This window comes from Mus musculus, chromosome 11 (genome assembly GCF_000001635.26).
Source record: "Mus musculus strain C57BL/6J chromosome 11, GRCm38.p6 C57BL/6J".
Taxonomy (NCBI): Eukaryota; Metazoa; Chordata; class Mammalia; order Rodentia; family Muridae; genus Mus; species Mus musculus.
Window position 1 is genome coordinate 11,552,098 of NC_000077.6, and position 27,363 is coordinate 11,579,460.

General features: G+C 43.6%; 2 long non-coding RNA genes across 3 annotated transcripts; one reads left to right on the forward strand and one right to left on the reverse strand.

The window, feature by feature from the left end:
• Gm29945 lies at positions 1-5,831 on the reverse strand. Its single transcript, XR_381043.3, has 3 exons — positions 5,702-5,831; positions 3,449-3,577; positions 1-62 (listed from the first exon to the last, which is right to left on the reverse strand). It is a non-coding gene; the product is annotated as a predicted gene, 29945 (long non-coding RNA).
• On the forward strand, positions 5,313-27,363 carry Gm11998 (predicted gene 11998). Of its 2 annotated transcripts, NR_166078.1 has the most exons (3): positions 5,313-5,422; positions 22,109-22,250; positions 26,633-27,363. It is a non-coding gene; the product is annotated as a predicted gene 11998 (long non-coding RNA). The 2 variants fall into 2 exon arrangements; NR_166079.1 differs by lacking the exon at positions 22,109-22,250.

Sequence of the window (27,363 nt, forward strand, 5' to 3'; positions counted from 1 at the left end):
ACCAGCTCACTATGTCTTCTCTTGACTCCAGCCTCTTTGTCCTGACAGTTCTATCCATGTGCCTAGAAGAATTAAAAGTGTGCTACAACGAAATCCTCTCTCTCCCTCCCTCTCCCTCTCTCCCCCTCCCCCTCCCCCTCTCCCTCTGCCCCTCCCCCTCCCTCTCTCCCTCTCTCTCTCTCTCTCTCTCTCTCTCTCTCTCTCTCTCTCTCTCTCTCTGCACATTCTCTCCATGGGCATGTCCTTTTCTTTTACTTTTGTTACTTCAATCACAAGTTCACAGCAACTGCCTTTGCCTTCACTGGTACGCATAAGCCTGGGCCTGCTGACAGTCAAGGATGCTTTGACAATTTCACATATGGACATAATGTAGTCTATGTTCCTCCTCTGTCCTCTCTTTTCTCCCTCTCATCTCCATCAACTCCCTTCCTTCCTACAAGAGGTTTTTCTACCTTTCTGTCCTTTTTGTTTGGTTGGTTTTTGTTTGTCTTGTTTTGTGACCCCCCCATTGAGTTCAATCAGGGCTGTCTGTGTAACTAAGTGGTGGAATTATCTATTAAAATTGGGTGGACTCGTCAATGGCTGCACAACCAAAGACAATGGCTTCCTCTCACTCGGCATCTACCAACAACCAAGAGTTCATCAAAGAAAAGTAGGGGTCCATGGGCCCTTCCACATCCTTGACTAACTGTCAGCGGGCCCAGTCTTTTGCAGTACCAGTGCAGGTAAAGGCAGTTGCTGTGAATTTGTGATTGCAGTAGCTACATCACGTGTAGAAGCATTTCTCAGGCTTTCTCTCTACTTCTGGATTTACATTCTTTCTGTTCCTTCTTTCATGAGGGTGTCTGAGCATTTAGCAGGTGGTATAAGTGTCTTGTTTTAGACTGATCAAACTCCAGTACTTGAATCTAGAGAGATGACTCGTGGTTAAGATATCTACTGTTAAAGCACACACATGGCAGATCACAACTTGCTTTAGTCCCTGGAGATCTGAATGCCTTTTCTGTCTTTCACAGACACCAGGCATAAACATGATGCACATACATATGTTCAGGCACACACTAAAACAAAATAAAATAAAATAAAATAAAATAAAATAAAATAAAATAAAAATAAATCCTAAAAAGTTAAACCTCACACTTCACTTAATAAGTCCCTCTATCATTCAATAAACCAAACTTTATTCATTAAAAACAACAAAATCGTGCAGTTTAGGGGCCAACCACTCTGCAGCCTGTTCTATAATATGCTCACATCATTTCAATACTCAGACTTTTTATAGAGCAGTAGGATAGAAGAATATTGGCCCATACAGCCACATTGAAATGAATACAAACTCAGGCCTATCCTTTCTGGGCTTGGTATAATTTTTCTGAGACTCAGTTTCCATTTCTATAAAATAGAAACCTAATGAGAACATTGGAGAGTCTTTGTGACTGTTGAGTGAGATGGTACATTTGGGGTGTTCAGAGCACATGAAATGAATGAGTCAGTGAACTCCCCTAAATCCACTGCATTAGCACAGCTGCAAGCTCCTCTTCCCGGGACTGGGAAATGGCTTGGGGAAGTGTTCTATCCTCTGCAAGGCCTCAGCTCATCCCACAGCCCATTAAGCTGTGGGGTCAGCAGAGCTGGGCAGTCACATGGCAGGCATTTGATGTCTGCCTTGATTCTTCCCCATATGACCTTCCTTTACCAGACGACTGACCACACATTCTTCCTCAGTGGTCTCAGGAAAGTTTCAAGAGGTCAAGAGCAAACGCCAGCAAGAGCCATTCAAGTTTGGTCTCTGTGACTTGCACAATTTCCCTGTTCATTGTGTGTTGGCACCAAAGGAATTACAGAACATTGCAGAGTCCAGGGATGGGAAAGAGAGCACACTGCCTGATGGATGAGCCATAGTCACATTACCAGGAGATGTACATGTTGATGAAGAAGAAATCCATGCCTACAATTTGAAATTTTGCACGATCATACCAGAAAACACCTCTGTATAGTACTTCTCCATGATGCTACCAAAGTAGCCATTTAGAAGGAAATGGAGGGACTGATTTTGAACCTTAGTTTTAAGATGTTATTATGTAAGTGGCTTCCCAATGGTTAGTTAACCTCTCTGAATGTATGTGATCTGGAAATTTTTACCCTGCTTCCCCATGATAGCAATTCACTGTTGTCAGGGCCTTACTCATCTGCTCATTGTCTTAAAAATGAAAGTGGAAGATAGGACAACTCAGCACTGACACACTGGAACATGCCATTTCTGGATTGTAAAGCCAACCCTTGGCCATGAGGTCACTCCTGCAAGCTTTCTATGGGAAACTAGACCTTGGGAGAAACCCAAGTGTCCCTGTGAATCTTGAGCCACACACTGTGACTCTAGTCACACTGTAAGCCTCACCTGAAAATGTAGATCGAATAAACATCTATTTCCTTGTCTTTTTCAGCCTTACTCTAAGTCATTATCCTCATCTTTTTGATGGTGAAAGGTTATGTGTTGAGCAAAAGGAAGCAAAGTACACAACATGAGACTGGAAACAGAAGAACAGGAAAGTGTTCCCAGGCCACGCAGACATGACCGATGCATGGGTATTCCTCTCCTTGGACATAAACCAAAGAGAAGCAAAACTCTGAAGAACCCAAAGTGTTCCACAGAGGAAGGACCATACGGAGTGTCCCATACTAGAAGCCATCTTGCAGGACCAAAACTGTGGGCGTTCTATCCACTCATTGAGTAAAGACCTCATGATGGCTCTCTGTTGAAGAAATGAAGGGAATGGGAGAGGAAGGCTGGAGAGAGGGAAAGACAGAGTGGGGGGAGAAGGAGGGAGAAGAAGAAGGATGGAAGGAAGGAAGGAAGGAAGGAAGGAAGGAAGGAAGGAAGGGAGGGAGGGAGGGAGGGAGGGAGGGAGGGAGGGAAGAAGGAAGGAAGGAAGGAAGGAAGGAAGGAAGGAAGGAAGGAAGGATAGATGGATGGACAGACAGGTGGATGGATTGATGGACAGATAAATGGACAGACAGATGAATGGATCTCCTGTGTGACCTGCAGAACCAACCACTGAGTTGTGGATAGAAAAAGCAAGGTATCAGGACAAGATTTTATCTCAGAGGATACTTACCTTTCTTTGTCTCTCTTTCTGATCTTCAGCCTAGAGCTTTGGTGGTATAGCCCTTTGTACCAAAAGACTCAGCTTTTCCTATGGAAATATTCCTGCAAACAGACTCTGTTTTTAAATATTTTTTAATTATTGGTGTGTGTGTGTGTGTGTGTGTGTGTGTGTGTGTATGTGTGTGTGTACACTCGAGCATTCCCACCCAGGGAAGCCAGAGGGGGTTGCTTTATTCTTCTACTGTATAGGTCTGAGGGGTCAGACTCAGGTTGTCAGGGTTGGTGCCACATGCCTTTACTCACTAAGCCATATGCCAACCTGAGATAGACTCTCTTACCCACCTCAGCATTCCATCTCTAACCATACTTTGTACTGTCGATATACAGAACAAAAGGTCTTTGCAAGGTGCAGCCGCATTCAGCTTTGCTGGGCTTCTCTGGCATCTTCCATTTCCACCTGCCTGTGGTCGGCTGGGGAGAAAAAGGAGAATCGCAAGTTGAAAGCTGCAGCCAGAAGAGGACAGTTTCCTGGCGAGGACACATCCAAGCCCAGAAGAAGCCTAACGGACTTCCTGTCGGCTGCCCTTCCAGACAGTCTGACCAGGCTGCTGACAGAGCCTTGGCTTGGAGAGGAACTTCATTCCTGAACTCTAGAGTTCCATTTGCTGTTGTGAAGATCAAAGAACAAGGAGACACTATTGTTTTCTAAAATAATCGTGCCAATGAGGAGATGCTGGGCAGAAAATGGCAGTTGCTGCTCATCTCACTCTTACGAAGTCACAGCGGCAGAGAAACAGCTTCACCAGGTGATTGGATTTGCTCTCTAAAATACATCGCCACTTGTTGTCATGTGGGCCTCTGCAAATTACATGCCTGGTTAGAGACCTGGAGCTGAGCACTAAAGGGTCCTGCTGGCTTCCTCTCCCCCTCCTTCAAAATGCAAAATTTTTAATTTAATTTAATTTAATTTAATTCTTTTTACTTATTCACTTTACATCCTGCTCACTGCCCACCTCCCAGACTCCCCTTCCACAATCCTTCCCCCATCTTCCCTTCCCCTTCTCTGAACAGGTGCCTCCCCCAGCTATTCCCCCTACCCTGGCAAGTCAAGTCTCTTCAAAGCTAGACACTTCCTCTCCCATTGAGGCCAGACAAGGCAGCCTAGCTAGAACACATCTCACAGGCAGGCAACGGCTTTAGGATAGCCCTGCTCCAGTTGTTCAGGACCCACTTGAAGACAAAGCTGTACCTCTGCTACATATGTTCAGGGAGGCCTAGGTCCAGCCTGTGTATGCTCTTTGGATGGTGGTTCAGTCTCTGAGAGCCCCAAGGGTCCAAGTTAGTTGATTTTACTGGTCTTCCTGTAGAGTTTCTATCCCCTTCAGGGCAGCAATCCTTCCCCCTACTCTTCCATAAGAGTTCTCAAGCTCCATTCATTGTTTGACTATGGGTGTCTGTATCTGTCTGAATCAGCTGCTGAGTGGAGCCTCTCAGAGGACAGCTTACTCCTGTCTACAAGCATAACAGAGTATCATTAATAGTGTCATGGATTGGTGCTTGTCCATGGGATGGGTTTCGTGTTGGGCTGGATATTGACTGTCCCTTCCCAAGGTCTCTGCTGCATCTTCTGTGTCTGCATTTCTCATAGACAGGTTAACTTTTGGGTTTTGTGGGTGGGTTGGTGTCTCTGTTGCTCCACTGGGGTTCCTGCCTGGCTACAGGAGGTGGCCTCTTTAGGCCTGCTTGCCTTTTTAAACCCAAACTGTTTCTGACCTTGGAAATAAGGCTAATGGTCCTATGAGTAATCTAAAACGATACATATCCATCTTGCCCACGGGTCTGCAGATGCAGACAGCCTGGTGGCTCCTGAGGTTGCTGCAGAAGCAGCCGATTCCTCAGCCTCAAGTCGTCTCTGAGTGCTGCGATGTCTAAGCTAGAATGATAAGTTGGAAGACAATAAAAGGTCTCCTCAAAATGATTGATTTTTTTTTTCTGCCATGGTGAATGGGAGGAAATCAGGGGTTATATTTCCAAATTACTCCTTGTAACAATAATAGTTACCGGAAGAACTGAGCTTCTAACTGAACCCAGCCTGCACATGAGGTAAATGGACGCCAGGTGGCAGTAGCAACTGGCTCCAACGGGCAAGTGGCTCTTCTAAAGATAGAAACTGAGGCCAAAGGGGTTTTGCAGTTAGCTCTGTGACATTCTTGCATCCTTCACTATTCCGTAGAGGCCGTGGCTGCCACATCATCAGTTTCAAGGTGTTCACAGTTCCTTGGTGACGGAATTAAACGGTGCCTTCCTACCGGGATGGTAAGTTTTGAACATCCACTCTATGAAGACTCAGAGTCAGGGACAGAGACCACCAGGGAACAAAGACAACCTCTGCTCCCCAAAAGCTCAAGATGCCCCTGTTTATTACTGTACTGATGTACAAATATACTCGGTGGTACTGTCAGCCCTAAGGTTTCACCCTGTGGACAAGAGTTCAAAGGGAGCTGGGGATGAGGGAGGGTGAGTGGGGAAGAGGAGCAGGTGAGTTCAAAGCAACATTGACATTTAAGCCACATTTTGAAGCTATGTGTGACTCACGTGTGCCTGCCAGAGAGGAAAGTGAGGTTATTCCAGGCAGTGGAAAAGCTTGGCCAACCAGAAGCTTTGTGGCTTGTCATAGAAGCTGGCTGAGGTCACAGCAGTGTTCAGTGTGTGAAAGAGGATGAGAAATAACGTTAGAAGAAATGTGGGGCAGCTTGAGGAAGGAGCAAGGAGGGTGGTACTTAAACACGGAATAACAGGCCAACAGTGTAACCCGTCCAGTTGTACCAGAACATCTCAAGAGGAATGGGGACTTGGTAATGTAACAGAAATATAGAGTGCCCTTAGCCAGATGTCTATGGATCCAGTACAGGATTATCCTGATCCTACTTTTCTGTACCCTCCCAGTCTCCTACTCTCAAAGGACACCTACAGCAACTCCTGCCAAAGTTCCCTTCCCATCTCAGTGTCTTGAATAGCCTGATATAGCTGTGATTCCTAAAAGGGATGTGAGTATGCTTTGGAAACACGCTGCTGGTTTTGCCCCTCTGGACTCTCAGGATCCATATCAGCACCAGGTCTATCCCAGAGATTTTGGAGGATAACTCACAGGGGACTGACAGAATCCCTCTAGCAAAAGCCATGGTCATGGAGAAAGGGATGAGAGTAAGGGCCCAGTCAAGGGCCCAGGATGATCCAGCACACATCAGGTTAAGGAAGCAAAGCAGCCTTGGCTGTACCTTCCTGGGGTGAGAGCTCAGGAGTGATCCAAGGTAGAAACTCAAGGATCTCAGTCGATAAGGAAAGGTTATGTTCCACAAAGGTCATGCAGCAAGCTAGCTGTGTAAGGAGAAGGGAGACCCGGTGTCAGAAAAAGAACTGTGCAGGTGTCAGACCACACCCCATGAAGGCCTCCCTTTGACTGTTGTTGGAAAGATTGACCAGGCTCTCATGGAGATTCTTAGTTTTCAAGGAGAGGAGAGTGGCCAGGTACAGAATGGCAGCAAAGAGAAAACCTGGCTGCAGATACTTTCTTTTCCACTGATTACGACAGAAAACTGGAGATGAGTGGAGCCAAGGGGTGCGGTCAGAGGGCACTTCTCTGAGGAAGTGATACTTGTGAAAGGCCTGTGCATGAAGAACAGCTATTCCAGGCAGAGGGAAGAGCCAGTGGGGAAGCAAAGAGGAAGGTCTAGGAGTGAGCAGATATGAGGATGTTAGATAAAAAAAAAAAAACCAGGAGAGTCTCGACAAGACAGGCTCTGCCCTGAAAGACTGGATTGCATCCTTAGGATGAGGGATGGCCAGAAGGAGACCTAACTGAGAGCCTGTTGACACAGAGAGAGAATTTAAGGCCAAAATTGAAGGACAAGTGTGGAGGGGAAGACTTGAGAAGTCCATGGTCCAGAGAGAGATGCAGCGTGTTTGCTCTAGGCAGTGGAATCCGGTGATGGGTGGGTCTTGGAGAGGGCATAAAGTGACAAGAAAGCATTGAGAGTTAACAGGAGATCAGATCAGTCAGGGTTGGGGAGAGAAGGGAATTGAAAAAGAGAACTGAGAAAAATGCCACTAAATTACTTTGTAGGTGGGAATCATGATATCTTAAAGACCTTTGTAAGTTTGTCAGTAGGTTCTCATGAAAGCCAGGTTTTAGCTAAGAGATAAATAGAAAAAAATATGGTCCTATAGTCAGGTACCAAATTGTACCAGTGTTGGCTGGTGTGTTCCAGCTTCCTCATTCTGACTCTCAGCCACTCGGATCCTTCAACTGAGGTCACATATCTTAAGAAAGCCTATACATTCCCAGGATGTTATTGGTCGTTCCCCACCTTGACTCTGAGCTGGTCCGCTAGATTCTATTTCATTAACACTGGAAGCTACCTGCTCTCCCTATTAAAAGACGGGTATCCGTGTTTGCTCCCTGGCAGCAGTGGATGGAATGAAGCCAGTGCTGTGACTCAGTGGTAGAGTGCCTGCCTAGCATGTGTGAGTCCCCAGTCCGAACAAAAACAGAAAATCTGTAAGACTCTATTGTTTCATCAGAAATAGATTCCTAATGGCTAAGGCTGGAGCCCAGTGGTTGAGTATTTATCTACCAGACACAAGGCTATAAGCTCAACACCCAGCACTTCAAAAAAGAAAAAAGAAAAGGAAAATTATTTACTTTCTTTCTTGAAGAAAAACAAAACAAAACCAGCAGAAGGTAGCAGCCAGCCTCTTAGGCTGTTGAGAGTCAAACTTCAATCTTAGAAACATAACCATAACCAAGGAGCCGTAGTGGCTATGTGTTATAACCTGACTTGTTTCACGGTTCTCTGGTGATAATATCCTCTAAAATCTCCAGTATCTCATTTTCAGGAACTAAATATTTTCAAACATTTAAGCTCCATATTAGAAAGGCTTTAGGACAGAAATTTAAGGTGGTTTCCTGCCCCCAGGGGAAAACAAATCCATAAAGGCAGATCTTTATACTAGCCACAACAGTACCTTTTAAAACACAGTATGCATACGTATGTGTGTGTTTGTATATACACATATAGTCATGTGTGTGTGATTTACATATTCCTGCACTTTAATTGGCTCCTCTAACTAGATTATTGCAAGAATCAGTTCTTTCTCAAGTGAAAAATCTAAGTGTGAGTTTGTAAATCACAGTGTAGAACCACGGTCTTTTCCAATCAAAACAGCCTAGCAGACTGTATTCCTGCTTGGCAAACCAAGGCAGAGCGGTCACACTTACAAATGTCTTCTAAAGTTTTCATCCCCTCCCTCTGGGGACAATGTTGAAAATATTCATTCTTGAGGGCCTACTGCTATTGTTTAGTCTATTTTCTCAGTGAAGTGGAGGGTATGGGGCGGGGGGACACTGTGACCTTTGGCTCACAAAGAACCAATGCCTCATCATGGCTTTTGGATATTTCTTGTGGGGAGGTCACCTTCTCCGTGAGTGCTCCTGAGTAGTGGCAGGTGTGCACAGCTCAATGATGCTACCACCACTCTGCACAGTGCAGCCTTGTCACTTCCATTTACTGGTGGCTCACTCTCTCTCTCCGTGGGAGTGTGCTGGTTAGACCTTTTCCCAGTGTGGTTCCTTTGAGCTGTTATTGACATGTTTTCACACTCCCGTACACTGGCTGTGTGCTGGCCCATTTGAAAGGAAGGGGCTGCAAAATACTCCTAGCCAACTCTCTTTACAGATAACAGGGAAATGAGGATGGAGCAGTGACATGAACTGCTGCCTGGATTTCTCCACGTCCTCTTGTCGGCAACAAATGGCAAATAAAGGATCCTGAGGAACATGGAAGCCACCTTGCTTGTAGCAGTGTGCTGTCCCGCAGACTCTGCATTAAACAATTGAAGACAAAAAGAGCTCACACCTCAGGCTCTTCCACTGAGGTGTGTGATCTTATTTCCTTTTCATGGCAGCCCTTGGAAGTAAACACTACCAGGCTGTGGTATTCCGGATATGGAAGCTAGTACATAGCTGAAATGATTTCCCCCAAGTCAGAACAAAAAAAAAAAAAAAAAAAAAAAAAAAAAAACAAGGATGAAACTGGCATTGGCTCTCTGTGCCTCAGAACCCATCCTCTTACACCCTGTCCCTGTGCTTGATACACCCGGGACCAAGCCTGTGTCATGAAACTAAGGAAGGGGGGACAGCCACTGTTTGGGGGCTTCTCCAACCGGTGAGTAGTTTCATGACCTGAGTGTTGGGTCAAATGGGAATATGTGCAAGTCGGACAGGGAACTACGCAAAGCTCTCCTTATCTGTGCGGGTGTGCCTTTGCAATACCTGTATCCTTCAGCACAAGCCAGAGAGAACGCTCGAAGGCTTGACCAAGCGTCTTGTGCAACAGCCTGCCGCATCCAGAAATACCTTGCCCAAGGTCTCTTTCAGCCTTGCTGTACTGAAGGCTGGGAGACAGTCAGCTAGCATGGGATGGTGGGGCCCAGCCTCATGGGCAAAGGAATATACTTGGTAGTCCTAATCTTCCATGTGTTCTCACTGGCTTGATCTCTGCATGTTTTTGCTCTTCTTCTAAGTGCAATAATAAACCTTGCATACACTAGGGTTAAGGAATCAGAAGTTACCCAGCAAAGACCAGGAGGCAAAATCTTACTGGTAATAATACTCCGGCATTTATTAATATTTCAGCCCCCTCAGTGTCCTGGGCTTGGTTTGGTATGCCTGGGAGGGTTTACTTTTGTACTGACCCTTCCTCTTCTGAGTTTAGATTTTGTACACTTTATTTCCTTTTTCCCTGCAGGGTCATTTGCACCCTCGACTTTTGTATTCTTACCATTTTTATACAGTATAATAAATGTCTATCTTGTAGTGATATCCTCTTTGTAGAATCAGGAAAAAAATGTCCATATTGAAAGGTTGTGGTGAACACTGAGGTGGTACACTTAAAAACAATACATTGTCATGTATAGTGTGATTATAGTAGTGTTTAATCACAAAATACCTTTACAAAAATTTACCTAGTTTGATAGTATGCACCTTTAATACCTTTGAACATTGAAATGCTTGAGTATTTTAATGATAAAATTGTAGCTTCCATTAGTATGTATAGAAGAAAGTAATACCATCCAGCATGGTATGTGTTGTTTTGTCATCGCTGTAAGTAAATGCATGACAGAAAAACCTTAAAAGAGAAAAGGTTTATTTGGGACTCATGTTTTCAAAGGGTTCAGATTCATAGATAAAGGCAGGACAGAAATAAACAGCTTACACAATGACAAAAAGAGGGGCACTGATGAGAGGAGACACACTGGTGAGAGGGGACACTGGTGAAGGGGGACACTGGTGAGTGGAGACACTGGTAAGAGGAGACACTGCTGAAGGGGGACACTGGTGAGAGGGAACACTGGTGAAGGGGGACACTGGTGAGTGGAGTCACTGGTGAGAGGAGACACTGGTGAAGGGGACACTGGTGAGAGAGGAAGCTAGTTAGGGAGACACTGGTGAGAGGGGACACTGGTGAGAGGGGACACTGGTGAGAGGGGACATTGGTGAGAGAGAACATTGGTGAAGGGGGCACACTAGTGAGAGGGCACTCTGGTAATTGGGGACACTGGTGAGAGGGGACACTGATGAAGGGGGCACACTAGTGAGAGGGGACTCTGGTGAGTGGGGACACTGGTGAGAGGGGACACTGGTGAGGGGAGACACTGGTGAGGGGGGACACTGGTGAGAGGAGACACTGGTGAGAGGAGACACTGCTGAAGGGGGACACTGGTGAGTGGAGACACTGGTAAGAGGAGACACTGCTGAAGGGGGACACTGGTGAGAGGGAACACTGGTGAAGGGGGACACTGGTGAGTGGAGTCACTGGTGAGAGGAGACACTGGTGAAGGGGGACACTGGTGAGAGAGGAAGCTAGTTAGGGAGACACTGGTGAGAGGGGACACTGGTGAGAGGGGACACTGGTGAGAGGGGACATTGGTGAGAGAGAACATTGGTGAAGGGGGCACACTAGTGAGAGGGCACTCTGGTAATTGGGGACACTGGTGAGAGGGGACACTGATGAAGGGGGCACACTAGTGAGAGGGGACTCTGGTGAGTGGGGACACTGGTGAGAGGGGACACTGGTGAGGGGAGACACTGGTGAGGGGGGACACTGGTGAGAGGAGACACTGGTGAGAGGGGACACTGGTGAGAGGGGACATTGGTGAGAGGGAACATTGGTGAAGGGGGCACACTAGTGAGAGGGCACTCTGGTAATTGGGGACACTGGTGAGAGGGGACATTGGTGAGAGGAGACACTGGTGAGAGGGGGACCTTCTCCTTTTTCTATTTTATTCTGAATCTCCCCCTTCGTAGAAAAATGCTCACAGACACATCTACAAGCAAACCCTCTGAGTCTTCTAAATCCCGTCAGGCTGAAGATGAAGCTGCACCATCATGCTATTACAATACCTGAAGAAGGAAAACAAAACTAACATTATTATTTGTCAGGAAGTTTCGGCACATGGCCTTAAGTAGCATCTCAGAATGACCAATCTGATTTCTAGATGCACAGTGCGATCCCTCTCCTTCTTCACATATCTGCACACACCCCTAAGCTTACACGGTTAACAAGTAAATACAAGAGTTAGATGAAAATCCCTCCCTCTCTTCTTTCCTCCCTCTGTCTCTCGCATCCTCTCCACCCATTCTATATTAAGAATCACTGAGCACCCACTGTGTGGCAAATGCTTTTAAATGATAAAGATAGAGATCTAAATCTCGTCTATGAAGGATTGAGAAAAGACCATGGGATCCTTTATGTCAGAAAAGCCTTTCTGGGGTGGATCTGTGTGGGTCCAGTGCCCTTTCTAGCCCCAAGTGAGTGGAACAACTCTAAGTTCAGGCAAATTTCAGAGGAATGTGAAGGCCAGGTGCTTACATGCCAAAAGGCCTCTTCCAAGGAGGAAGGAAGTGCTACCTCTGTCTTGTTTGAGGAACATTAAAGATGGGGGCCCCAAACTCAAAGGTCACCAGAAGAGCATGCTCAGTACTTCCTGGACCTAGCAGCAATGTGGCAGTGAGGGGCAGGGAAGGCAAGAAGAGAGATCAACGCATGGGGAAAGCTGGGGATCTGTGCTAGGCAACCCAGCTCCTCTTGGTTCCAGGCCAGCGCTTATCTCTAAATCAAGCTTGCATGAGGCCAGGATACATATCTTTCTGGGGCCTCCAGAGAGTTGGAAACCACATCCGTACCTTGGCTTCAACATGAGAGGAACTGCCCAGAGCTGGAGAGTGCCTGGTTGCTACCAGCTGCCTCCACTTCCTCCCAACAGTCACTGCTTCATGCAGTGGGATCTAGTTTTCTCCTTTTTAGCTGGGAGCAAGGCCTCCCTACTGTTATAGGCTTTTCCAGATGCACTTGGCTCATCTGACTTGCTCCTTGCCACCTACAAATCAAAGGCTATAGGAACTTAGTTGATATTCTCCGTAGCTGAGCAGTAGTACCCTCCCAGCTGTCTCGTCCCCACTCAGCAGCAAAATACAAGCAGGCTTTGGCACTGGCCCAGGTTGGAAGGGTAGGGTTGGAAGACTGCAGGCACATGGGGGACTGACAGGCCTGAGTCAGTCTGTCCTTACTGTGCTTTCCTCTCCCAGCATTCCCCATGCCCTTGCTCGGCTCCTTCGACTATGCCAGTATCAAGCACAGAAACACCACTTAAGCTAGGGAGTTGGGGCCCAGTCTCTAAGCCCAGGGGCATGTATAGTCTGTTTCCTGATTTGTAAAGCAGGGGGCAGTGCCAGGTTGAGTAAATGAAACAACTTACTGTTGACATTGCTGGGCTTGTAAGCACTGAATACACGTTGGCTCCTGGTACCCCTGGTCACTGACTGGGTTGTTTTAGGTGAGAAAGTGTTCATCTCTCATTTTTGTTAAAACTCTTGAAGACCTAGCCCTCATCCCTAAGTCTAGTGAGGCTTGGTGTGTACCAGCTCTGTGTTGAGCAGCAGAGGAGATCCCAGATCATTTTCCAGGGACCCCAAGCTCTCCCCAGAAGGCAGCTCTCGTCACCCGTCCTTCCTGGGGTTTGTGCTGCAGGAAGAGTTGCAGCTGTGTTCTCCAGGCCCCTCAAGCTCAGCTTGGTATATAAAGGAGCCAAAAAAGTGGGTCATGCCACTGAAAATTATCTCCTGGAACTGAGCCCATGTGGTGGCTTGCAGAAATTGTGTGTGTGTGTGTGTGTGTGTGTGTGTGTGTGTGTGTGTGTGTCCCTTTTCTGTTTAGGAACTCATGAGCATCCGTCCCAGGTAGCACAGGGACACCTTACAGGGACTGATATTTGGGTAGCACAGGGACTCCTCGCAGGGACTGATACTTGGGGCTCTGTCTGATGCTGCTTCTTTGGTCTCTACAGAAGAGTCATCTTTCAGCAATGCCGAGATGCAAGATGAAAGAGCAGCATTGGCCAAGTCTCCTTGTCTGCACTGACAGGTCTTTCTGCTCTTTTCTCTCCTCTGTCCCCTCCCTCCTTTTTTTGTATGAGCGACTTCTCTTTGCTGGGTAGTCAGAATCACCAAACCCCTTTTCTTTCCCTCTGGTTCAGCAGTTTTCCCATCTTGTTTCTCAGAGAGAGAATCTGTGAGTGCCATAGCAAGGCGGCCACTTTGGCAGGAATTTGATCCTTACCAGTTCTATAAGCTCCTGGGCATTCCCACAGTCTCACCACCCCGAACTCCATGACTTGAATTTCAGACCTTGGGGCACACTCTCTGAGGCCTGAGAAACAATAACTTTTTCTGATGAGAGGACATGAATATAGCACTTTATTCCAAAAACTTTATTTGATCAAAAACTCATTAATCACTCGCCACAATTTAGTTAGTAAATGTGCTGGACAAGATTGATCAATCAGTATCTTACACAATCATAACATAATATAACATTCATGAACAGACATCAAAACAGAGATAGAGTGATTGCTTAGCAGTTAAGAGCACTGCTTGTTGCTCTTACAGAGGACCTAGGTTCAATTCCAGACATAACGTGGTGGCTCATCTATAACTCCAGCTCCAGGGTGTTTTCATTAGGGATTTTATTGCTGTGATAAAACACTATAAACAACTTGGGGATGAAAAGGATCTATTTCACCTTACAATTTTCATGTCACACTATTGCTAAAGGAAGTCAGGATAGGCACTCAAACAGGACAAGAACCTGGGGGCAGGACCTGATTCAGAGGCCATGGAGGAGAGCTGATTACTGGCATGACCCTCGTGGCTTGTTCAACCTGCTTTCTTATAAAACCTGGGGTTACTAGCTCAGGGGTAGCCCCATCCACAATGGGCTGTGCCCTCAACCATCAATCAAAAATTAAGAAAATGCACACAAACTTGCCTACAGGCAAATCTTATGAAGACACTTTCTAATTGAGAGTCCCTTTCACCAAATGACTCTAGCTTGAGTCAAGTTGATATTAACTAGAGAGTACACAGGGGACCTGATATCCTGTTCTGGCTTCCAAGGGTACCAGGCACATATGTAATGCATATGTACATATGCATGGAAAAAAAAACACTGAATCACATAGTTTTTTTTTAATTGGAAGAAGACTCAAATACTGTTTCCTCCTAGTCTGGATGCTGGAACTATGTACCTAAGGCACCCAGGGCTCTTCGGGAAACATGTGTTCATACTGCAGGCAGTTTGCTCCAGGTTACAACCCGGAGCACTCTTCATAGAAAAAGACCAGAAGAAGGTTTTAGAGGGCTAGAGCCAAGACATACCGGTCCCATGGGGCTTTAAAGCTTCAGTTAAGGATTTGGACTTTAGCCTGCAGTTTCAGGATCTTTGGCAAGGTTAAAGGAAGAGAAGAACAAGTTTGTCAGCACTTGAGAATGTTAGGGCCCAATGGATGAGAACAGACAGGAGAAGAGGGAGTTAGGGAGCCAGACCCGTGATCCATTCATCAACAAAATGCCTAAGGCAATGTGCTTTGGAAATGTTTGTTTGATTGGTGACTTTGGAGGTTCAAGACCACAGTGATTGCCCTTATTGTCTGGGAATTATGACAAGATAACTACGGTGGAACCATGTAGAAGAGAAAATTATTCACTTTGTGGCTACCAAGCAATGGAGAGACCACAGTGTCCCATAGTCCCTTTGAGGGTACATTCTTAATGACCTGAGGACCCCTCACTACTATCCTTCTCAGAGCTTTTACTGCTCAAAGTCAACTTAAGCAAGCCTTTGATGTGCCAGTCTTTGGGCAACACCCAATGTCTAAAATATAGAAACCAGCTTCAAGCAACTCAGAAGTAGTAGTGGGAGAGGCTTCCTGGTACATGAGGCAGTAGGACACCTGAGGCCTCAATTCCTAATGTACATAAAGGATGCCCCTTGGGTTCCCGCTTTGCAGAGGCCTTACTTTCCCTCAACTTCCAGTGGCATCTGCTTCTAAGCCCATGTTTCAGAGGCAGTTTGAGACGGCTTTGACACAATAACCAAGCACAGCTCTCTCCTGCTCAAAGCCATGTACCCAATACTGGTCTCCTCCAGGTTCCCTCTGGACAGATGTATCTCCAAGACTCCATGTCTCCCTACAACTTCTCCTGAAAGGATAGGCCTGATTCCAGAGTGAGGAAGATTCATGCCTAGCAAGTTCCCCACCTCCTTCCTCAAGTCCTTGTGCTCGTTGGTGAGTGGAGAGGGCATAAAAAAAACCAGCTTAAGTTTAAATGTAGTAAGGCTCCTCTGACTTGGGGAAAGGGCACAAATTCTCAGATGCAGAAATGCCTTCTGATGCATTAAGAGAGTTCTTGGAGCCTCAGCAACAATCTCCATTGGCTCATCTTCTACAAGACGCCCACCCCGCCCCCAACCCCAACAGGAATAGGAGAGAAATAGGGATCAGCATCTCCAACAGTTGATTCACTTTAGAGTTAGAGTCAAGACAGTTCTGGGTGTGCTAGATCTGTGAAGTAACCTTCCATGAGCAAAGAATGCTAATCTATAGAGGAAGAAGAGTCAGAGATGAACAAAAGTGTGTGTGTGTGTGTGTGTGTGTGTGTGTGTGTGTGTGTGTGTGTGTGAAGGAATAATAAGCCTTTGGTTTTACTTTCTCTTGCCAGACAAGCTGATAATGGCTACCAGAGAGTAGTGCCTTCCTCAGCCCAGAACAGTGCAGGCCCAGTACCCAGGGTTCCTCATCCAGTCTCATCCAATGTTATCCTCAGCAACAGTGTCCACCTTGGGCAGAACTCAACGCTGAGTCTGATCATATGCCAGCTCACCTAGTACTTAGACTTTTATGAACCTGCTTCTGAGCTTTGACTCCATGTTTTTGCTGCTGACATGGGCTTTGACTCCATCCATTTCCCCTGCCATAGTTTGGATCCTTTGGTTTGCATGTATCACAACTGTTTCCAGGATGACCATGTGTGTGGCCCCAGGGGCTGAGGGGTTGCAAGACATGAAATCTTACAGATCTCAGGGATTGCTCTGAATTGTGAATGACATTCCCAAAGCTGGGCACACCTGCTGACCTCATTCCTCTAACCCTATGCTGTGTTCACATGATGACAGTCATGAGGGCAGAGGATGGGTTAGTAAGGATGAGTGGGCTGGGACTTTGGGGCAGATATTTCCACTGTCCTGGGAATCAAGACATAGTCCTACCTCAGGGCCTCATTTATGCAATTGTACCAGTTCCTCCCTGAGCTATCATTCCTAATGCAGTGTTCTAAGGACATGATATCTACAATGCTTCTTGCCATTGGGAATCTCTGGTGACTGAGATCAAGCACTAACACAACTCCACCAGCATACTGAGGAAGCTTTATTTAAACTCACCCACCTGATGTGTTAGATGAGTCTTTTCACGTCCTTTTACAGTGGCATCCCCATGCACATAGAGGTGAGGTATGTGGACTGAAGACTGAGATGACTTCACAAGTGTCAGAATAGCAGCATTTCACAAGGGCAGATGAATTCTTAAATCAGCTTTCATCTTTAAAGTTTCTTTCCAATCTCAGAGGACATTGTGGGGATATTTAAGGACCACTTTATTGGTATTAGCCTCCTATAACAATAACCACAGTGGGCAAATGTCTTTCTCATTTCAACGATTGATATTAGAGATACACTTTAAATGCCCAAGAGAACAGTCTCTGAAAGAGAATCAAGAGGCTGTAATACAAACCTCCTTATCGGGGTTGCACTGTGTGTTTGGCATCTATTTCACTATCTTCTATTTCCTACATATAATGTAATGGCCATCCTTTTCCTGTTACCCAAGGGCAGCAATTTCCACTGTAGAGAACATATTTCTTACATATCCTTTAGTAATCATGGACAACTGAATGTGTTCCTCTTGTTATCAACATTAAGAGTGCCCTGAGCCTGTTTTGGGGGTAGAAATGCCTGACTCCCCTCTGCTTTGCAGACAGGAAGCCTGTGGTTAAAGCCACGCTTAGCCACCTGGGATTGCACATCTCACATGACAGCAGAAACAGAAGTTGTTTTTAAATGCCAAGGAGGAGCTGCTTCTTGATCTATAGTCAGGCTGCCAGTCCTTTGAGGAAATGTAATCCAGTAATCAATTTATTGGGGGGAGGGCGGTGGACATAGACACAGGAAGGACTGTTTTCAGAAAAAACATACTGAGGCTGGGGCAGCTGCAGAGGTTAAGAGCACATGCTGTTCTTTCAAATGACCTGGGTTCAGTTACCAGAATCCACACGGTGGCTCAAAAGCACCTCTAACGCCAGTTTCAGGAGATTAAACACTATCTTCTGGTCTCTGTGGGAACCAGGCACACACATGGTACAAAGATATACATATAGGCAAAACACCCATACACATAAAATTTAAAAGAATCTTTTTTTTAAAAGGAAACAAAATGAGTCTATTTAGAAGCAAGATTTGTTTGCCATATTCTTGCAGCAGTCTTGCTGAGATAGAGTAGGGCTTTGGTAGCCAGACTTGGAGGTACTGACTATAATCATAGCTACTCCTGGGGTTAACACAAGAGTGTGCAAAATTCAAGGCCTGGGCAACTTAGTGAGACTTTATCTTGAAAGAAAGAGTGAAGTGAGCCTCTGAGATATGTGTAGAGTGATGGTATAGCATGTACAAAGTCATAGGTTTGATCTCAGGTACTACCGAAAAAGATTGACTACCTGACTCCAAGGTGAGGGTCCAAGCTACGAATTCTCAGAACTTCAAGGCTCAGGCAGAGTGCCAAGCATTGGAAGCTGTTGTCCATAGGCATGAGAGGATATTTACAGGGGACAAGGAGCTCCAGGCAAACCATGAGAGCACAGGACTTGAACAGACTGAACACTTAGAAAAGATTCCAAGAAGAGCTTTACCAAGTTCTGAGTGGTAGCAAAAGAAATTCCCTTATCTAGAAGCAGGGGGGGTTTCTAGTAAACTCAGAAAGACTTTTGGGAAGCATTTGCTGAAAAATTAGATGCCAGGCATCATCCAAGGCATGGAACATGTGAGTTCCACTGCCTAAAAGACTGGGAAATATGCATGATTTTACAGACACGAGACTGAGATTCAGAGAAGGTAAAGTGCCTTTCCAAAGTCATGGAGTTGATCAAAAAAGAAACTTAGATTCTAGCTTAGGGTTGTCAGGCCCCCAGCATGGCTTAACTGACAAGTCCTGCCACCCAAATCTACCTAGAAACTTGCTAGAAATGTTCAAGTTTCACTTTATCTCTACTGAGTCAGAATCTGCATTTTATCAGGGCTTCCCAGGGTCTCAGCACACATTCTGCCTTTCTGCAGATGGACCTCAAGCACTTTTGGGTCAAGACTCAGCATCTTAATCAGATGGCTGGTATATTACCAGTCAGAGTGCCTGGGAATCTCTAAAGAGGAACCCTGCCAGACAGAGGTAATGATGCTCTAATGTGATATGAAAACACAGACACAAAATAACACCTCATGTTAAAGAGAAAAAAAAAAGATTATAGACATCCAATCTCTAATTGCTTGTGAATTTACTAGTACTTTATTTACCTCTCAATGTACTTCTTTTTAACGTCTTCAAAAGATGCAGGTTATTAGTGAATGTCTCATATGCCTTCTTGGAATTTAGAGGACTTAAAAATCAAATATCCCCAGGTCCAAATGATCTTCTAGATTAACAGATGTCTCAAGAATGTAGATGATAGTCATTCTGTGATGGTTCTAAGGCAATATGCTATGTGATGGCTAATCTTGGATGCCAACTTGATACATCTGGACAGAAGGAACCGCAATTAAATGATTTCCTCCATCAGATTAACCCACGGGATGTGTCTCTGGTGTATTCCTTGATTGCTAATTATGTAGGAGGGTCTGGTATGCTGACCAGACCATTCCTAGACCAGTAGAGCTAAGAAAGGTGGCTGACTATGACAGGGGAGTCAGTAAGTCTTACTTGCCCTTCTGTGGTGTCTGTGTGAAGCTCCTGCCTTGAGTTCCTGCCTTGGAAGATGATTTAGGAAAGAAAGACAACACTAGTTGGTGCTTCCTGGCAGCACCGGAAGAGTGGGATGCTGGTATTGACAGGTACTAGGACTGAAAAGATTTGATTATACCAGGTATTATTCTGGAAGGTTTTTCAGGGTACCTACTATCCCATTGCTTAGTAGCAATGTATTTGGAAGAAGGATTCTAGATGCATGCATGCATGCATGCATTCTCTAGAAGTGAATTCTGACTATTGAAAATTAACAGTAGAAGCACTGTGGATTTGTAAACATTGGGAGAGCGACTCAATCACCATGATACCCTAACAAAACTGATCCTCTCCACCATGAAAATTCTGAAGCCTGTGACCTGGAAACTTTCCTACTTGGCAGTATCCCATACAGTGAGCCTCTGGTCTCTTTGCTTAACATTATACTAGAACAATACCACCTTGTCTCTTTTCTGTCACTTTCTTATAATTAGATTAAATTCCAAGTTGCTCTCTCCAAGTCCACATCTACTTCCTACATCATTTTGGACTGGAGTAATAAGTACTAAAGGCTCTGCAACCATCCTTTTCTTCCCTATCCAGCAAGTAGCATTTAATATCATCTTTCTCCTCTAGGCTCAATAGAAGCATCTATTTTGGTACCCAGTCTCCAGCTCTTTGTGTTGTCAGGGCTGCTCTGGATATCTATTTAGTCCTGTTTGCAGTGGGTTGGTCTGATGCTGCTTGTATTCAAATGCTAAATTCTATACCCCATGGTCTGGTTGCTCCAAGATGAGCAAATCCTCTTGTATACCAGCTTTTGCTGTATTAACCTTGCCCCTCAAGTTATTCATGATTGGCTAATAAAAATGCCTATAGCCTATAGCTGGGCAGAAGAGAGATAGGCAGGGCTTTGGTTCCCTGGCTTGGGCTCTGAGGAGGGACCATGAAGAGGAGGAGAGGAGAAAGAGAAGAGAAGTCACAGCGGGGTAGGTGGATTGTAAGTGCATGGCAATGAGGGCTGATATCTGCCCAGCTCTAGTGCTTTAAGGCTTATACATTCAAAGGTTTGGTGCCGTTTATTTGGGAACTAAATGATTATTTGAAGGTAGAAAACTTCAAATAATATTTACTGCACCACCACACCTTTCTTGGATCAGAGCTTTCCTTCTAGACTTCAGAGTCCAGCCTCTGAATTTCCTGCCAGGTGATTAGCCTCAAGTTTTGTTTTTCTTTTCTTTTCTTTTCTTTTCTTTTCTTTTCTTTTCTTTTCTTTTCTTTTCTTTTCTTTTCTTTTCTTCCTTCCTTCCTTTCTTTCTTTCTTGTTTTTTTTTTTGTTTTTTGTTTGTTTGTTTGTTTGTTTGTTTTTGTTTTTTGAGACAAGGTTTCTCTGTATAGCCCTGGCTGTCCTGGAACTCACTTTGTAGACCAGGCTGGCCTTGAGCTCAGAAATCCACCTGCCTCTGCCTCCCAAGTGTTGGGATTAAAAGTGTGCACATCCACTGCCCAGCTTAGCCTCAAGTTTCTAAGCAGTGGTTTTCTAGATGGCCCCTTCCATCCCACATGGCATCATTTACCAGACATGCTCATTATCTATATGTCTACAAATGGAGTTCTGGTAGATTTTGTCTACTAATGCTCCTACCTCCAGAGACAACAGTTTTTCCTGAGTCATCACTAAGGTGTCTATGCCTGTGGACCCACATGAATGGCTCCTTCTGCCCCGACAGCATCTTCAGCCTGTGGGCATCCCCAATCTGTTTTTTCCATTTTATGGCCAGACTATCCACCTCCAAAGCCCACATTATTTCATTTGTATTTTATTTTTAATTACATGTTTGTTGAAGTTAAGGGTCCTTGAAAATGTGTACTTTAACACCGATACCTACAGAGATCAGAAGCATTGGATCCTGCTAGAGTTACAGGTGGCTGTGAATCATCTGATATGTGTGCTGGGAACAGGTCTTGAGTCTTCTGCAAGAGTAGCATGCACACTCTTAACTGCTGAGCCATCTCTCTGGTCCCTAAGTCTAACACTTTGTCTCACTAGAGATGACGGTCCTCCAAATGGCATCTACATTCTTTCAAGGTAGAGAAATAGAAAGAAATGGCACAGTGAATGAAGGGGATTAATGAAAACTTCACAGGAGGAAGCATGCCACGTCATGATGGCTTAGGCAAGAGACAGAGGAGTACCTCCCAGTAGAGGAAATGAGGTAACACTGGCAGAGACCAGCAATCACCCAGCTCAGCAGGAAGTGGAAAGAAGATTAGTATGCGGGGAGGCAAGAGATGGGAAGTGGGGAGGGCGTGGTTGCCTGGAACAGCAAGGCTCTTTGGGAGCTCTCAGGCCTCAGCCCTAGGAAGAAGGAGCAATGGAGTCGTGCTCATCCGGATCTTTCTCTTGAACTTCAGCCACCAATGTTTGTGTGCAGATTGTCAGCAAAGAGTTAAACACCAAGGTTGGAATGTCAGGCTCAAATCTACATCAGAGCCTCTTATCAAAGTCTGAAAACAAATCATCTATGCTGAAAAGTTAATTTGCATGTCTTATACCGCCAGGACAATAATGTCAACGGGGAACTTAAATCCTCCCAGATTACCACTTTGAATCATCTCTAATCCTCACTTATGTTCAAAATGGAATTATGTTTAAGCATATACATATGCAGATGGATGGACACACATGCCAACACACCTGTATGTGAGTACACCCAATTTGTCAAAGAAAAATGATAAATGCCTTGAGACCATATCCTCAAAATATATTCACAGTAGTAGTATTTTGCCTACTAGATATTAATTCCAGTTAATGTACTGATTAAGGAAGGAACTATAATATTCACTGGAATCATACTTCAGCCAGATATAAAGAGACAGGTTTGTTATTTTTAAAAGGCTTTTTATAGATCATCTTCTAAACATAATGGAACAAAGAGCAGGGGAAAATCAGTCTATTCAGGACATCTTCACACATTATATACCAAGATTGCAGCAGGCCTTGAACACTTATAAAGCTCAGTCTATATCTCATTAGCTCACTCAACGAGTATGTGCATAACTGAGATAAAATGAACTTAGAAAGCCTTAAATTAAGTGTTCAAGATGAAAGGAAAACAACATATAACCATTTTTGATCTTTTTGCACATTTTATCATTTGAAGAAGTTTCTTTATTTGATCACTTCCAATATGCCCCTGACTTATGTGATATATATATATATATATATATATATCACATAGAGATAAAGATATCACATGAAAGCAGATCTTGGATAAATATATAACTGAAAACTCTTATCAAATTAGTGGCAAACAAAATCCATAAATAGAATAAATAAATTATATACCATGTGTATGGACCCCTGACACACCAGAAATTCAAAGTTAGTTTCATATTTGAAAATCAATATGTGTGATGCATTACATCAGAATAACAAACAGCAAAAGCCATATGATAAACACAGGAGGAAAGGTATCTGTCAAATACCCAGTCCTTCCATGGTGAAAATGTGTAAGTTGTTTGACTAAATGGGAATTTCGTGAGCTTAATTGAAATCACCCATGAAAAGCTTACAGGTAGATCAGAGCCAGCCAAGGCTGCCCAATTTCATAATTTCTCCTCTTTAACCTGCCTTTTCTTTTTTCTAGACTGGTCCCAAACTCCTGGATTCAACGGCTTTTCCTTCCTCAGCCTCCCAAATAATTGTTATATCGTAATTTGTCACCACATCTACTTCATTCTTGACATTTCTATTTCAAATTTTACTGGAAATTCTTGTCAGAGCAAATAGGCAAGAAATGAAAATTAAAGTTTTCATATTGAAAAGGAAGAAGTAAAACTATCTCTACTTGTAGAAAAGAACAGCATGTGAGATATTCTTAAAAATGCACACTGAAAGTAAAATTAATAGCTAACCAGAGACTATACGGACTACCTCAACAATAGAGGACTCCACTTAGCTTGAATTATGCACACGTCTATCTACTACAAATGCCATGGCAACCTAAGCCCTTACATGCACATACGGTATATATACATCCCTCCCCTAACAATAGGCTTAGCAACCTAGGTCCTCTACCTATCAAGTGCCATGCTCATACAACCCATCCTGAGCAAGAAAAGAAGTTTCTAATTCCCCCCCCCCCAATATTTGAAATCCTATTTTGTGGACCAGTTTCTTCTATTCAAACATGGTCCAGATTTATACAGGTATGGGAGTAAGTGGATCACTCTAGACTGGACTAGTAAGGCAAATGGTGTCTTCTAAGAGAACTTTTACCATTTTATGTATATGTATAATTTGTTAAGCATATTATTAAAATCAGATGCACTATAAGAAGGGGTATATGCAGCAAGAAAAAGTTCATATAGCTCAAATACACTAATTAAAATAGAGAAACCTTCAAACTATGACCCTTAGTAATGAGCCTCTCCTTTCTTTAAACTCCACAAAAGAAGCCTGAGGCAGTAGCCTGGGAACTTTAGCACTCTCTTATAAATGTAGCCAGATTTTTTACTCTTGACAGTATATTTCTGACCTGTACCCTTACTTTGTTTTAGAACAAAAATCTGCAACTTCCCTATATGTGTATATCTTTAGCTTGATTCATTGAATAAGACACCAAGAACCTGAAAAAAATTTTGTCCAAATACCAACCAACACTAACAAAACTATTTAGATTATAAGAGAAAAGATCAATATGAAAAGTATATTTATTTACATCAGCAATGAAAAGTGTAAAAATGAGGACTGGGGATACAGATCACTGGGTAAGCATGAGGGATTTCAAATTCCTAGCACCCCCACACAAAGCTGGGCATAATTGCACACACCTGTAATCTCAGCCTTAGGGAAAAGAAATAGGTGGATCCTTAAAGCTTCCTGTCAATAGGAGGAACAACAATATGAACTAACCAGTACCCCCACAGAACTGTGTCTCTAGCTGCATATGTAGCAGAGGATGGCCTAGTTGACCACCAATGGGAGGAGAAGCCCTGGTCTTGAGAACATCATATGCCCCAGTACAGGTGAATGCTAGAGCCAGGAAATGGGAGTGGGTAGTTTGGGGAGCAGGGAGGGGGAGGGTATAGGGGACTTTCGGGATAGCATTTGAAATGTAAATGAAGAAAACATCTGATAAAAATGAAAAAAAGAGCTTAGTGTCAATCATCTCATCTAAAATGAGAAGACTGAGAGACTTCATCTCAGAGTAATAATGTTAATAATGATAGTGGAAGATACCCAACACCCTCCTGTGGCCTCTGTGTATGTCTGTGCACAAAGGCACATGCACCTACACACACACGCACACACACACACAAGTATAAAAGTGAAACTAAAAAGTAATTCCATTTACAATTGTATTAAAACAATAAAATGATAATAAATTTGACTAAATCAAAGTATGATTTGTATACTGAAATGAAAAAAGAAATGGTCTGCAAATGTGGATTTTTGGAATCCTTCCTTTCCTACTTGTAATCCTTTGATCTCCTTCAGTTGTCTGTACTGCTTAACTAAGACTTCGAGTGCTACATTGGACAGAATGGACATCCTTCCTTGACTTGTTCCTGACTTTAGTGGAAACACTCTGAGCTTCTCTCCATTTAAGTTGATGTTGACTGGCTGTAAACCCCCTTCATTATGTTAATCTCTGTCCCTTGTATGCCTTGTTTCTCCTGTACTTTCATCATGAATGTGTTGGGATTTATCAAAACCTTTCTTGCATCTATGAGATGAACATTTTGTTTTTGACTTTTGATCTATTATGTGCTGGGTATGTTTGCTGATTTACATATGTTGAACCATGTATCTCTGTGATGAAGTCAATTTGATCATAGTGGATGATCTTTTTGATGTTTTCTTAAATTCAGTTTTTGAGAACTTTATTGAGAATTTTTGCATTGTGTTCACAAATAAGGTCTACATTTTTCATTTTTGTTCAGTCTCTGTTTTAGTATAGGGACTTTGTAAAAAGAATTTGGAAGAGTTCCCTCAGTTCCTATTTTGTGAAATGATTTGTGGATTGTTGACATTCGTTATTCTTTGAAATTTTGATAGACTTCTACACTAGGACCTAGGGTTCTTTTTTTCTTAGTTGGGAGTTTAATTGATGCTCTATTTCACTAGGGGTTATGGGTATGTTGATTTCATCTTGGTTTTAGTAGGTAATATCTATAAAGAAATTCATCTATTTCTTTTAGGTTTTCCAGTTTGGTGAAATACTGATTTTTAAAGTATGTCCTTATGATTATCTGAATTTCCTCCATGTTTGTTGTTATGTCTCCCCTTTCATCTCTAATTTTATTAATTTGATTATTTACTAATTGATTATTTCTTCCCGTACACTCTTTGTAGATGCTATTTCTTCTAGTTTTTTTTCTAAAAAATTTGAAGTGCATCATTGTTATTAGTGTGAGATTTGTCCAGTTTTTTTTTTTTAATGTAGGTACTTAGTACTATGAACCTAACTCCTGGCATTGCCTTCATTGTATAAGCATATTTTGTGTTGTCATTTTGATTCAATTCTAAAAGAATTTTAACTTCCATCTTGAATTTTGTCTTAAATCAGTCTTCATCTTGTCCATTTCTATTGTTGATATCCACCCTCCAAAACATTACAGGTTATATTGCCAAAGCTATGTGTTACCATCTACAACATGTCAAGATCCCGTTACTGAAGATACCACTTAATTTTCTCATAGAATATGGGAAAATTGAGCTGGTGTCCAACTAGAAGCTTTACTCTATTGACTAGTTTTCATAGTGCTAAAAGGTACTACACATGCTACCACAGGACAAAAGTAATCAATCTTACCCAGTTAAGAACCTGTGACCAGCAACACCATCAGTATATCTTGCAACCTGCCTGCAAGATATACTGGTAGAATAGTGGCACAAATGTTATTGGAGAAATCCACCACCTTTTGATTGAACTTATGGCTCATTCCATGAGATAGAACCCACATTTGACACTGTTTATGAAGGCCAAAACCCTGCGCTCTTGGGGAAAGCCTACTTTTATTCTCCTAAGTGAGCATAGCAATAAAACAACTCTTAATGGTGTATTGTTACATCCATAGGTCATGACATCATCCAACCTTTATCAGAGAAACTTCTTGGAATAGATGTTAATTAACACAGAGATACAATGTGAAGACATCGAAAGACATTGGAACACTCAGCCCTATCTCTCCTCAAGGCCTAGGGATTTATATGGAAGAGGAAAGAGGAGGAAGAAAGAGTGTAAGAACTAGATGTGGTGGATGACTCCAAGGAAACAGTATCTTCCAGACACAGTGGGGCTGATATACACATGAACTCACAGAGACCAGCACAAATTCAAGCCAGACAAGCCCAGACCTTGAAGGCTTCAGCTTCCAGCCTCCATCTGCTAAGCTAAGCCTAGAATATTTCAGCCTCCAAGACTTACTGTTGAATAAATTCATTATTTCTATCTCTTTCTGAACTCTGGCTGGCTGGTTCAACTCAACTGTTCTGGCTCAAATGCCTCTCCAAGTTGACTGATTCAAATTGACTTCTCATGGTTCTGACTGGATTGCTCTGCTTGGAAAGACTGTCTTTGAACTCTATGCACTAAACTGCTTCAAACTACACTGAACTGAGCTCAACTGAACTGAGCTCAACTCACTTCAATTGAATTCTCTTTCCCTCACTGTTCTTTAAGTAGTCTCTATTTTCTGTCTGTTCTCTTGAGAGTTGGACATATACTCTCTGATTCACTCTGTCAAATCTTTCTCTGTCTGCCCTCAATTACACAGAATTGTTTGGGATTAAAGGTGTGTACTAAAGG